At 42.5% G+C, this 9,054-nt stretch overlaps 1 protein-coding gene across 5 annotated transcripts in view; it reads right to left on the minus strand.

The window, feature by feature from the left end:
* Nucleotides 1-8,684, minus strand: part of LYST (lysosomal trafficking regulator) — a 175,718-nt gene extending 167,034 nt beyond the window's left edge. For 3 of the 5 annotated variants that reach the window (XM_055308716.1, XM_055308715.1, XM_055308717.1), the window contains exon 1: nucleotides 8,636-8,683. The gene's annotated coding sequence lies outside the window, so the exon portion shown is untranslated. Of the gene's footprint in view, nucleotides 1-8,600 lie in introns of all 5 variants that reach the window. The other 2 variants (XM_055308713.1, XM_055308714.1) reach the window with 2 other exon arrangements.
* Nucleotides 8,685-9,054: the final 370 nt, after the last annotated feature.

A 9,054-nucleotide genomic window follows, 5' to 3' on the forward strand; every position in this document is an offset into this window, starting at 1 on the left:
TAGTGCTGCCTTCAGCCCAGGGTGTGATCCTGGAGACCTGGAATTGAGTCCCACATCGGGCTCCCTGCATGGAGCCTGCTTCTCCCTCTCCCTGTGTCTCTGCCTCTCTTTCTCTGTGTCTCTCATGAGTAAATAAATAAAATCTTAAAAAAAAAAAATGATTGCTAGTAAGTTAGATAAGCTGTTCCTAAAAACCACATTTCTCTGGCCTGGAAACCTATATTCTTTTCGGTTTTTTAAGAGAGACTTCTTTTTTATTTTTATTTTTATTTTTATTTTTATTTTTATTTTTAATTAAAAAAAATTTTTTTAATATTTTACCCAAGGGATGCCTGGGTGGCTCAGCAGTTGAGTTTTGGCCTTTAGCTCAGGGTGTGACCCCGGAATCCCGGGATCAAGTCACATATTAGACTCCCTGCATGGAGCCTGTTTCTCCCTCTGCCTATGTCTCTACCTCTCTCTCTCTCTGTCTCTCATGAATAAATAAATGAAATCTTTAAAAATAAAAAAATAAAGATTTTACCCATTTAGGAGAGGGAGCGAGAGAGAGCACACAAGCCAGCTCAGGGCCTAAAGGGGGTGGGGGCTGGGGAGGGGCAATCCCAGGACTCTGAGATCACGACCTGAGTAGAAACCAAGAGTCAGATGCTCAAATGACTGAGCTGCCCAGGTGCCAGGGAGAAGAGATTTCTTAAAAGAGACTTTGCAAAAGAGACACCTTAAAAGAAAGTTCAACTTTTCCAAGCCCTTCATTTACACTAATAATAAAAATGATTTTATAACATTTTACAATTTTCAAGTAAAATCTTAAGAGTGTTTTGTTCATCTACCACAATAAATCCATACGTTAGGACCTCTATTTTACTTATTTAAAAAGATTGTCTTCTACAACCTGTCAGAGTCAAAGAACAAAAAGAGAAGATGTCTCAGCAACAAGAAAGTAGCTGGAATAAAAATCTAGCAGGTTGTAGGAAATACAATTCTAGCATGAGTCTCACTGAGGCTCTGTGCCTCAATCTGTACATCAAGCATCCCTAGATCTTTGATTCCCCATGTGAAGAATGAGAAAATGGAATTTATCTCTTGTTACTTTTCAAGCTTTAAAATGTGCTGGCAGTGTTCCTGAGATGTGTTAATGTTGCATAATAGAGAAAGAAATTTTGGTCAAAGCTACTTGATAAAAACTAACACAAGTTATTTAAAAAGCATCAATGTTATGGGATCAGGAATCATGAATAAACCTTATATGCACATTCCTCCTTCCCTCAAAAAATGTAGAGAAAAAAAAAAGAATCCTAGAGTTATTCCATAACCTAAATGTCACTTTTCAGTATTTCACCAGATTAGGAATTCTCTCTCTTCAATAAACATTTTCTACCTATTTCAGCTTCTGATGAGTTGTAGTTATTACAAAGTTTGTCTTACTTAATTTAAAATGTATCTTCCTCTTACTTTCACTTTTTCCATTACAACAAAATTACTAACTAGACATTACCAGAAGGCATTGGTTAGAAATCCAGCTCCCTCCTAGTTTTTAACCTTTTGTCTCCATTGGCTCTTTCACTGCCTTCCTTAAATGAATGAATGAATGAATGAATGAATGAAATATATATACATATATGTATGTATATACACATACACACATATACACACACAAACACACACACATATACAGGATATATATATTTATACACAGGATATATAGATCCTGTTAACGCCTTCCTCTTTCAAGATTACTCAAAGGTAGTCTTCACTTAAAGTAGTCTTCCTGTCTCCACCTTACCTCTCTGTGTACTGCAGACTGACTTTTGCCCACACTTCTCTACCAAAACTAGTCAGGCCAAGATCAACAACCCTCTAATTGCCAATGGACACATTCCAGTCCTTATCTTATTTGACCTCTCAGAGGAACATAAGGCATATGAGATTAATTTCTTGAATCTCTCTCTTCTTTCTGGATTTGTGAATATCAAATCTCTTGTGGCTTTCCTTCTAACCATTCCTCCTCAGTCTCTCTAGTTGTATTCTTCTTTGCCAGCTTCTTCATGTTGGTGAGTCTCTGGATTCTGTCCTCCTCCTCCTCATTCTCTTTGTGTTTTTTTTTTTTTTATCTCATCCACTTTTAAGGTTTCTAGTATCACTTATATGTTAATGGATTCCAAATCTTCATATAGAAATGAATCCAGAACTTCTTTCAAATCTCCAGACTCTTACAGAACAAAATGTACATAGAACATTTCAGGGCAATGCTATAGGGCTAGAGAGAATAATCCTGGGTAAGCTCCATTCATATTCCTCTAGTTTAGGGCTCAATTCATTCATTTTCAACATCCACAGCCCATTTCCAAGGTGACAGCTCCTCTAGTTACCTGTCACTGATATGACTAAACATCTTGATTTGCCTACGACAGTCCTAATTTATGCCTGCTGTCCCAGAGTAACTATTAAAGACATTCTTTCCATTTTCATAATAATACCTGTTTGGTCAATAAATTACATGATCACCCTACCTGCCCACCCACCCTTTCTGATTTTCCACACACGACTAGATGAGTCTTCCTTCCTCCCTGGATTCTTTACTCTCTAGCTTTAGGAAACCTAGTTCCATTGCTAAGAAACAGCCCTATCTCCTCTACCTTTACACAAGAAGTTCATTTCATCTCTTCGTCTTAATAAATCACTATATACACCCAGATCCCAGGCCAGGAAGACAGATCAGCATTATTCTGGTTATCACCTGGTTCCTAAGGTGGCTTATGCATCATTATTATCCCATTTTTATCCAATTTTAAGGCTATATTATAGTTATATTTGTAGTTGTCAACTACTGACTTTGAGTCTTTCATCTCCATTTACTGAGAACTTTGTCATATAATTCTTACCTTCCGCTCCATACAAGATCTATTATTTGGAAGCTTCATTATTTATAAGAACAAATAATCCCAACATACTAGGATTCAGAGCTCTTTAATTTCCTTTTCTTCAATGACCTTTACTTTGTAGAGGGTAAGCATAGTTTAGTAGGTGGTTGTGAAAAATATGTATAATAACCTATGGAAAAAGCATTTAGTATAGTGACTAGTATACAGCATTTGATAAACGGTAGTTTTTTATTAATATTACAATTGTAATTAGCACTATTAATTTTGGCTACCAACCATCATTGGTCATACTTTGGCCCTTATCGCCAGCTATGACTGTTTCAACTCCAGAATCTTAAAGTTAGGACCTCACATCTTGTGCCTATTTTTCCATCTCTAATACTTCTTTACTTCTATTAATCCTACAGCTTACTCACTGAGATTCTTCACCCTCTTTGTTCTGTACTTTTATCAGCTCCATCTTGGCTTAGCTGTCTTCATTAATCAAGCAGGATACCTCTGGTTCAGCCCTTCAATTAGCAACCTCATTATCACCCTCAGTTCCTTGACTTTATACCATCCCCCAACACAAGTTATACATCATATCCTCACTTCCAATCACCATCTAGATTCAATCTAATTATATGCTTTCTGTACTGCTTAACCGTTCTGATTGGCTGCTTTCCTCATTTGTGATTTCAAGGGTGTTTATCATTATTCAGCAATTAGGTCAGTGTTCCCTAGTCAAGCCCCTTTCCCAATCACAACAGTAACTTTTCCCATGAAACATACCCCAACCCACACCCTTCCTTCTCAATTTCAGCAGATAACCTGGCTCCACGGAGACAAGAGATGTTATCCTGGACATGTACCTATATTATATCAGTATTCACTGTCTATTTCCTTTTCTTTTTTTAAACAGGAAGGTGCATCACTGCTCTTCTCCAAAATAACCCTTTCACCTGTGATCTTGTTCCCAACCCTTCCAGTCCCTCTGAGGTTATGTCTGATCATCTTTCTCTTGTGACTTCAATTTTCTTTCTTCTTCAATGGACCCTTTCCATCAGTCCACTAAAGTTCCTTGACTCTTTCATCCTTAAGGAAAAACAAACCTTCCCCAATCACATTTCCCTGCTCAAGCTTCTACCCACTGTCCTCTCTTCCTTACCAAAAGAATTTGAAAGAATATGTTTACTGAATGAATGAAAACTTTTCATTTGGTTTAGACTTCTCTTCTGAGTTCCAGGCTGACCTACATATTTTGAAAAGTTTAATTACATGTGACTCAGTTCTGACAAAGAAAACAACTATTTTCACCAAACTGATATGAATAGATGAATTTCACATCTCCAAAACTGTTCCTCCACCTATATTTTCAAATTTATGATCAATTACCAGCATTACCATTCACTCAGTCAGACAATCTAGAATCCTTAAAGCCCACTCTGACTCTTCCCTTTCTTTAACTCTGTATCTAAGTAAATCCTTTCTAAAACCTCCCACATCTGTCCCCTTCCTGACTTCCCAGGGCTCCTACTGTTGAGTCCTCTTCCTCTGACACTACTTCACAGGGATGTTCTGAGGGTTAAATAAAATAATGGGAATGCACTCTGTAAGATGCAAGGTGCTTAAAAAGATTATTTAAGGGATCCCTGGGTGGTGGAGCAGTTTGGCGCCTGCCTTTGGCCCAGGGCGCGATCCTGGAGACCCGGGATCGAATCCCACATCGGGCTCCCAGTGCATGGAGCCTGCTTCTCCCTCTGCCTATGTCTCTGCCTCTCTCTCTCTCTCTCTCTCTCTCTCTCTCTCTTTCTCTCTCTCTGTGTGTGTGTGACTATCATTAAATAAATAAAAAAATTTAAAAAAAAGATTATTTAATATTATCATATCTTTGGCAAAGTGTGCAAGGGGCTAATATGACGTGTTCTTAAAAAAGCAATTCTGGGTCTTAATAATCAGTGCCTTGTTTTCTAATCACAAATTATAAAGCATCTGCTTGGCAATCTGGCCTATAATTTTTCTAGGAATCACTTAGTATCAAGACATTCAATGTATAGTTTCTAAGCTTTCCCCCTCCCCACTCTGTTTTTAAATTTAAAATATGTGATTCAGGTTTCTGGCAAAAATCTTCTATCCTCTTTACTTTATAAAGATGAGTGGCTCTAGTTATATAAACATTTCTAAGTATGTGCAATACCCTCTCTTATCATTCATCTATTTCTTCCACTCATTTAAAGTGGCTAGCAGTTCTCTTATTTCCTCATGCATTTTGAGTTTCAATTTCAAGGAATCACATTTGAATGGAACAATGACTAGCCTTCTGGAAAATTGTTTAATTCCTTTCTTCACTAATTAAGATGGTCACATTTTAAGCATTACTTTTTCTTTTTTTTTTTATAAAGATTTTATTTATTTATTCATGAGAGACACAGAGAGAGAGAGAGGCAGAGACACAGGCAGAGGGAGAAGCAGGCTCCATGCAGGGAGCCCGATGTGGGATTTTCGATCCCGTGTCTCCAGGATCGCGCCCTGAGCTGAAGGCAGACGCTCAGCCACTGAGCCACCCAGGCATCCCTACTTTTTCATATTACTAAATAAGATTTTTATTTTCCCCCAACCATTAGATCTGAGAAGCATTCAGAGTTTCCAAATGTATCAGGTCTCTCTCAATTACTGTAAATCAAGGCCAGGAGTATTAAGAGAGACAAGAACAAATACTGGTGAGAAGCAATAGCAAAAGAAAGTAGGATCTAAGAGAATACAGTGTTCCCAATGACTCCAAGATCAGTTTAAAACTAGTTATTAATCTGACAGTTTTAAGATATACTTTCAGAATATATTTAGGTTGAAAATCCATTAAAAAAATGTTAGTTTATAACCTGGGTTCTTAATGTAAGGGATAGACCTTATATTCTAGGGGCCTGATACATGTTTTTGATTCAAGTTTTACAGGCCAAATTCTGTTGTTCCGCATACTGCATAATTTGATGAAAAGATCTCCATTTAACATGTGATGGCCCATTTATTTCAAGCCATTTTTTAATGAAACTAAAGAATTAGGATAATCCCTCTCTATTACTGAATCATTAATAAAGTATTAAAAATACAGGTCATTTCCATTGTAATTTCACAAATGCCAAGTGAAGTCACATTTGATAACGAGATTTCTGAAGCTTAAAAAAAATTCTTGAACTTAAGCCAGCCATCCAAACATAACTTGGGAAAGGATAAATCATTGGAGGTGTTCAATACAGGAACAAACTGCAAAGATACTCCGAAATTCTGGGTGATACGGCTTTCTCTACAACTGAAACTAAAATACAGATGCTCTGAGTGCAAGCAAATAAAAACAAAACTGCACTTGGTGAAATCAATGACTAAGCTGGTCCAAAAGAACTAAAAAGAAAATGAGTATGAAAAAAAAGTTGGCAGCTCATGGGTGAAAATATTAAGCCCCTGATAAAGTCAAAATAATGTAATGTCTTCAATACAAAATCACTGGAATCTACTACTAATAATCTCTACTTGAATGTCTCATTTTACTGTCCTCTGAGCACCCCCTAACCCTCTCCCCATCAAATTGCTCATCTCATAAACCTCATCTCAGTATATGTCTACTTCATCTTCATATTTGCTCAGACAAAAATTCTGGTGTAAATCTCCTGTTGAGTATACCCCCAATTCATCCAGAAATCAACCACTCCACCAGTTTTACTCTGGTCTCAATTATAATCATCTCTAGCCCCAGCTATGGCAAGAGTCCCTGAGTTGATAACCGTGCCCCTGCCCCTGCTCCTGCCCAATCCCTCCCTCTGCCCCAGTCAATTCTCCACTCTAGCCACCAGAATGATCCTTTTTTAAAAGTCTGGTTATATTTCTTCTCTATTCAAAGGGATGACTCCCCTTCTCACTCAGCGTATTGAACCAAGTCTGTACAAAGGCTTACAAGGCCTCACCCAAGCTGACTTCCCATTCCCACTTACCTCACTTCATTTCTACTACTCTTACTTTGCTCACTCCACCAGAGCCAAATCAGCCTTTGAGCTGTCCTCAAACACACCCAGTACACTCCTGCCTTAAAGCGTTTCTAAGTGCCTTTCCCTCTGCTTGAACACTCTTCCTCTAGAGAGGGATATGGATTACCTTCTCACTTCCTCCTAGTCTTGGGCTCAAATGCCATGTTCTCTGAGAAGTCTTTCCTGGCTCTAACCTCTAGTTAATTCTAAGCTCCAGTTAAAATTGCAACCCTCTCCCCCTATCCTCCCTCCTTCCTGCTTTTTCCTCTATAGTCCTTGACACTAAATGACATAGCACATATTCTATTATCTGAGATCCCCCACAAGAATGCAAGCTCTGTGAAGGAGGGGATATTTTTCTGTTCAGAAAACTGTTTGGCACACAGTACATGCTCAATAAATATCTACTAAATTCATACATCATTTTATAATTTACAAACTGCTTTCATGTCAGTTAAATTATATAATAACTCATTTTCTCCTAATCCCTCCTCTTCTCCAAATTCTCCAGCCTTTAAGCGGTAACAACATGGAGGACAGACAGCAAAGAGATATTAGAAAAAAAGTTGCTGACTACTCGTAAAGCTCTTAAAAACAAATACCCCATATTAATAACTATATCTATAAAATGAAAGCTCAGAGTCAACATCTTTATTAGCATAAGGTTTCTGGGTGTGGAAGTTTAAAGTAGCAGCAGACCGGCCAAGAATCATCAGGAAGAAAAGCCCAATTCAGTTGGTCCTATCAATCTGTTAAACAAACCCTAGGAAAAATGCGAGCTGCATTCAATGTCCAAGGAAACACTGGTCCGGACTCAACAACAACGTATTCAAGGCAAGACGCAACTCCCTTAAAATTTTCTATCGGCTTCAAACAAACCTCACTGGGTGTGTATGGTCTGTTGAGCGTATAGGGAACGTTTTGTTTAGCCCGATAAGAATTAAGGCTAGGGAGCAGTTCTGAAAGCCTCCTCCCTGACCCCTCCACTACGAAACAACCCGCTGACCTCCACTCTGTGGTGTCGGGGGGTCTCCCGGCTATTTTTCGAACACTGCACTCCTCCCAGAGGCTAAGGGGCACCACAGCCAAGGCAGGCTCTAATGACGCCCCGGGACAGACGGCCGGTATCTCAGAGGCCCCTCTGGCCCCGCAAAGGGTGTCACAGACCGGAGACGAGCAGCAGACGAAGGCACACGGGGGAGATGACAGATGGGTGAGCACCGCGGGACAGGAGCACGCGAGCGACTGCAAGGTGGTGGCGCGGAAACTGCCAGCTCCCGGCGTCGACTTGCCAGTCTGGGCCCGGCCGGGGTGGAGCGAGGGCCACTGCACAGGACAATAAATACGACCGCGCTAGCAGCACCGCGTCGCCAGCCTCGTCGACCTCCGGGGCCCGCGGCCCCCGCGCGCTCGGAAATAAAGTTGGTGGCGGGAGGCCGCCGCAAGGGTCCAGACGGGCAGGGAGCGCTCCCGCCTGCCTCGCGGCCGCTGTCAAAGCTGCCCGCGCGCCGCGGGGAGACCTCTCGGGGACCGGGAGCCGGACGAGGCGCCCGAGGACCGGCTCGGGGCCGAGCCCCCCGCGCCCTCGGCCCGGGGGCCGCGACACCCCGCTCCGGCTGGCGGCCGCCACCCCCAATCCGCCCCCTCTCCAGGCCACGGATGGTGTCCGGGACCCCAAGCCCTCGGCCCGCGTCATCGGCGCCCGGCGGCCGCCTTTTATTACCTGCTGTGTGGCTGCCGCCGCGCGCTTCTACTCACCGGGAGAATCCCGAGTCGCTGTCGCCGCTGCAGCTGCCACCCCCGTCGCCGCCGCGAACTCCCCACCCCCGCCCCCTCAGGTAACCCAGGAAACCGGGAACACCACCCCCTCCCTTCCCCGGTCCTGACCCAGTCCCGCTCGCCTGCGCGTGCGCGCTGGCCCCGCCTCGCGCGTCCCGAGCCCCGCCCCTCGCTGGCAGGGCAGCGTCGGCGTCGCAGGCGTGACGCGTGGAGCCGCCGAGCCAATGGGGAAGAGAGGGGGGCGGGCCGGCCTCAAGGCTGGGGCCCTGACGTTTCTCCAGCGCGAGGGAGGCTCGGGGCAGACTTGCCTCCGGTCTTCCCCCGGTCTGTGCCCTGCGAGGCTGGTTATGTCAGGCCCAGGGCAGAGCGACCAGCGTTTGGAAAGCATCAAGCGCTTG

This window comes from Nyctereutes procyonoides, unplaced genomic scaffold, assembly GCF_905146905.1.
Source record: "Nyctereutes procyonoides isolate TBG_1078 unplaced genomic scaffold, NYPRO_anot_genome, whole genome shotgun sequence".
Classification (NCBI taxonomy): Eukaryota; Metazoa; Chordata; class Mammalia; order Carnivora; family Canidae; genus Nyctereutes; species Nyctereutes procyonoides.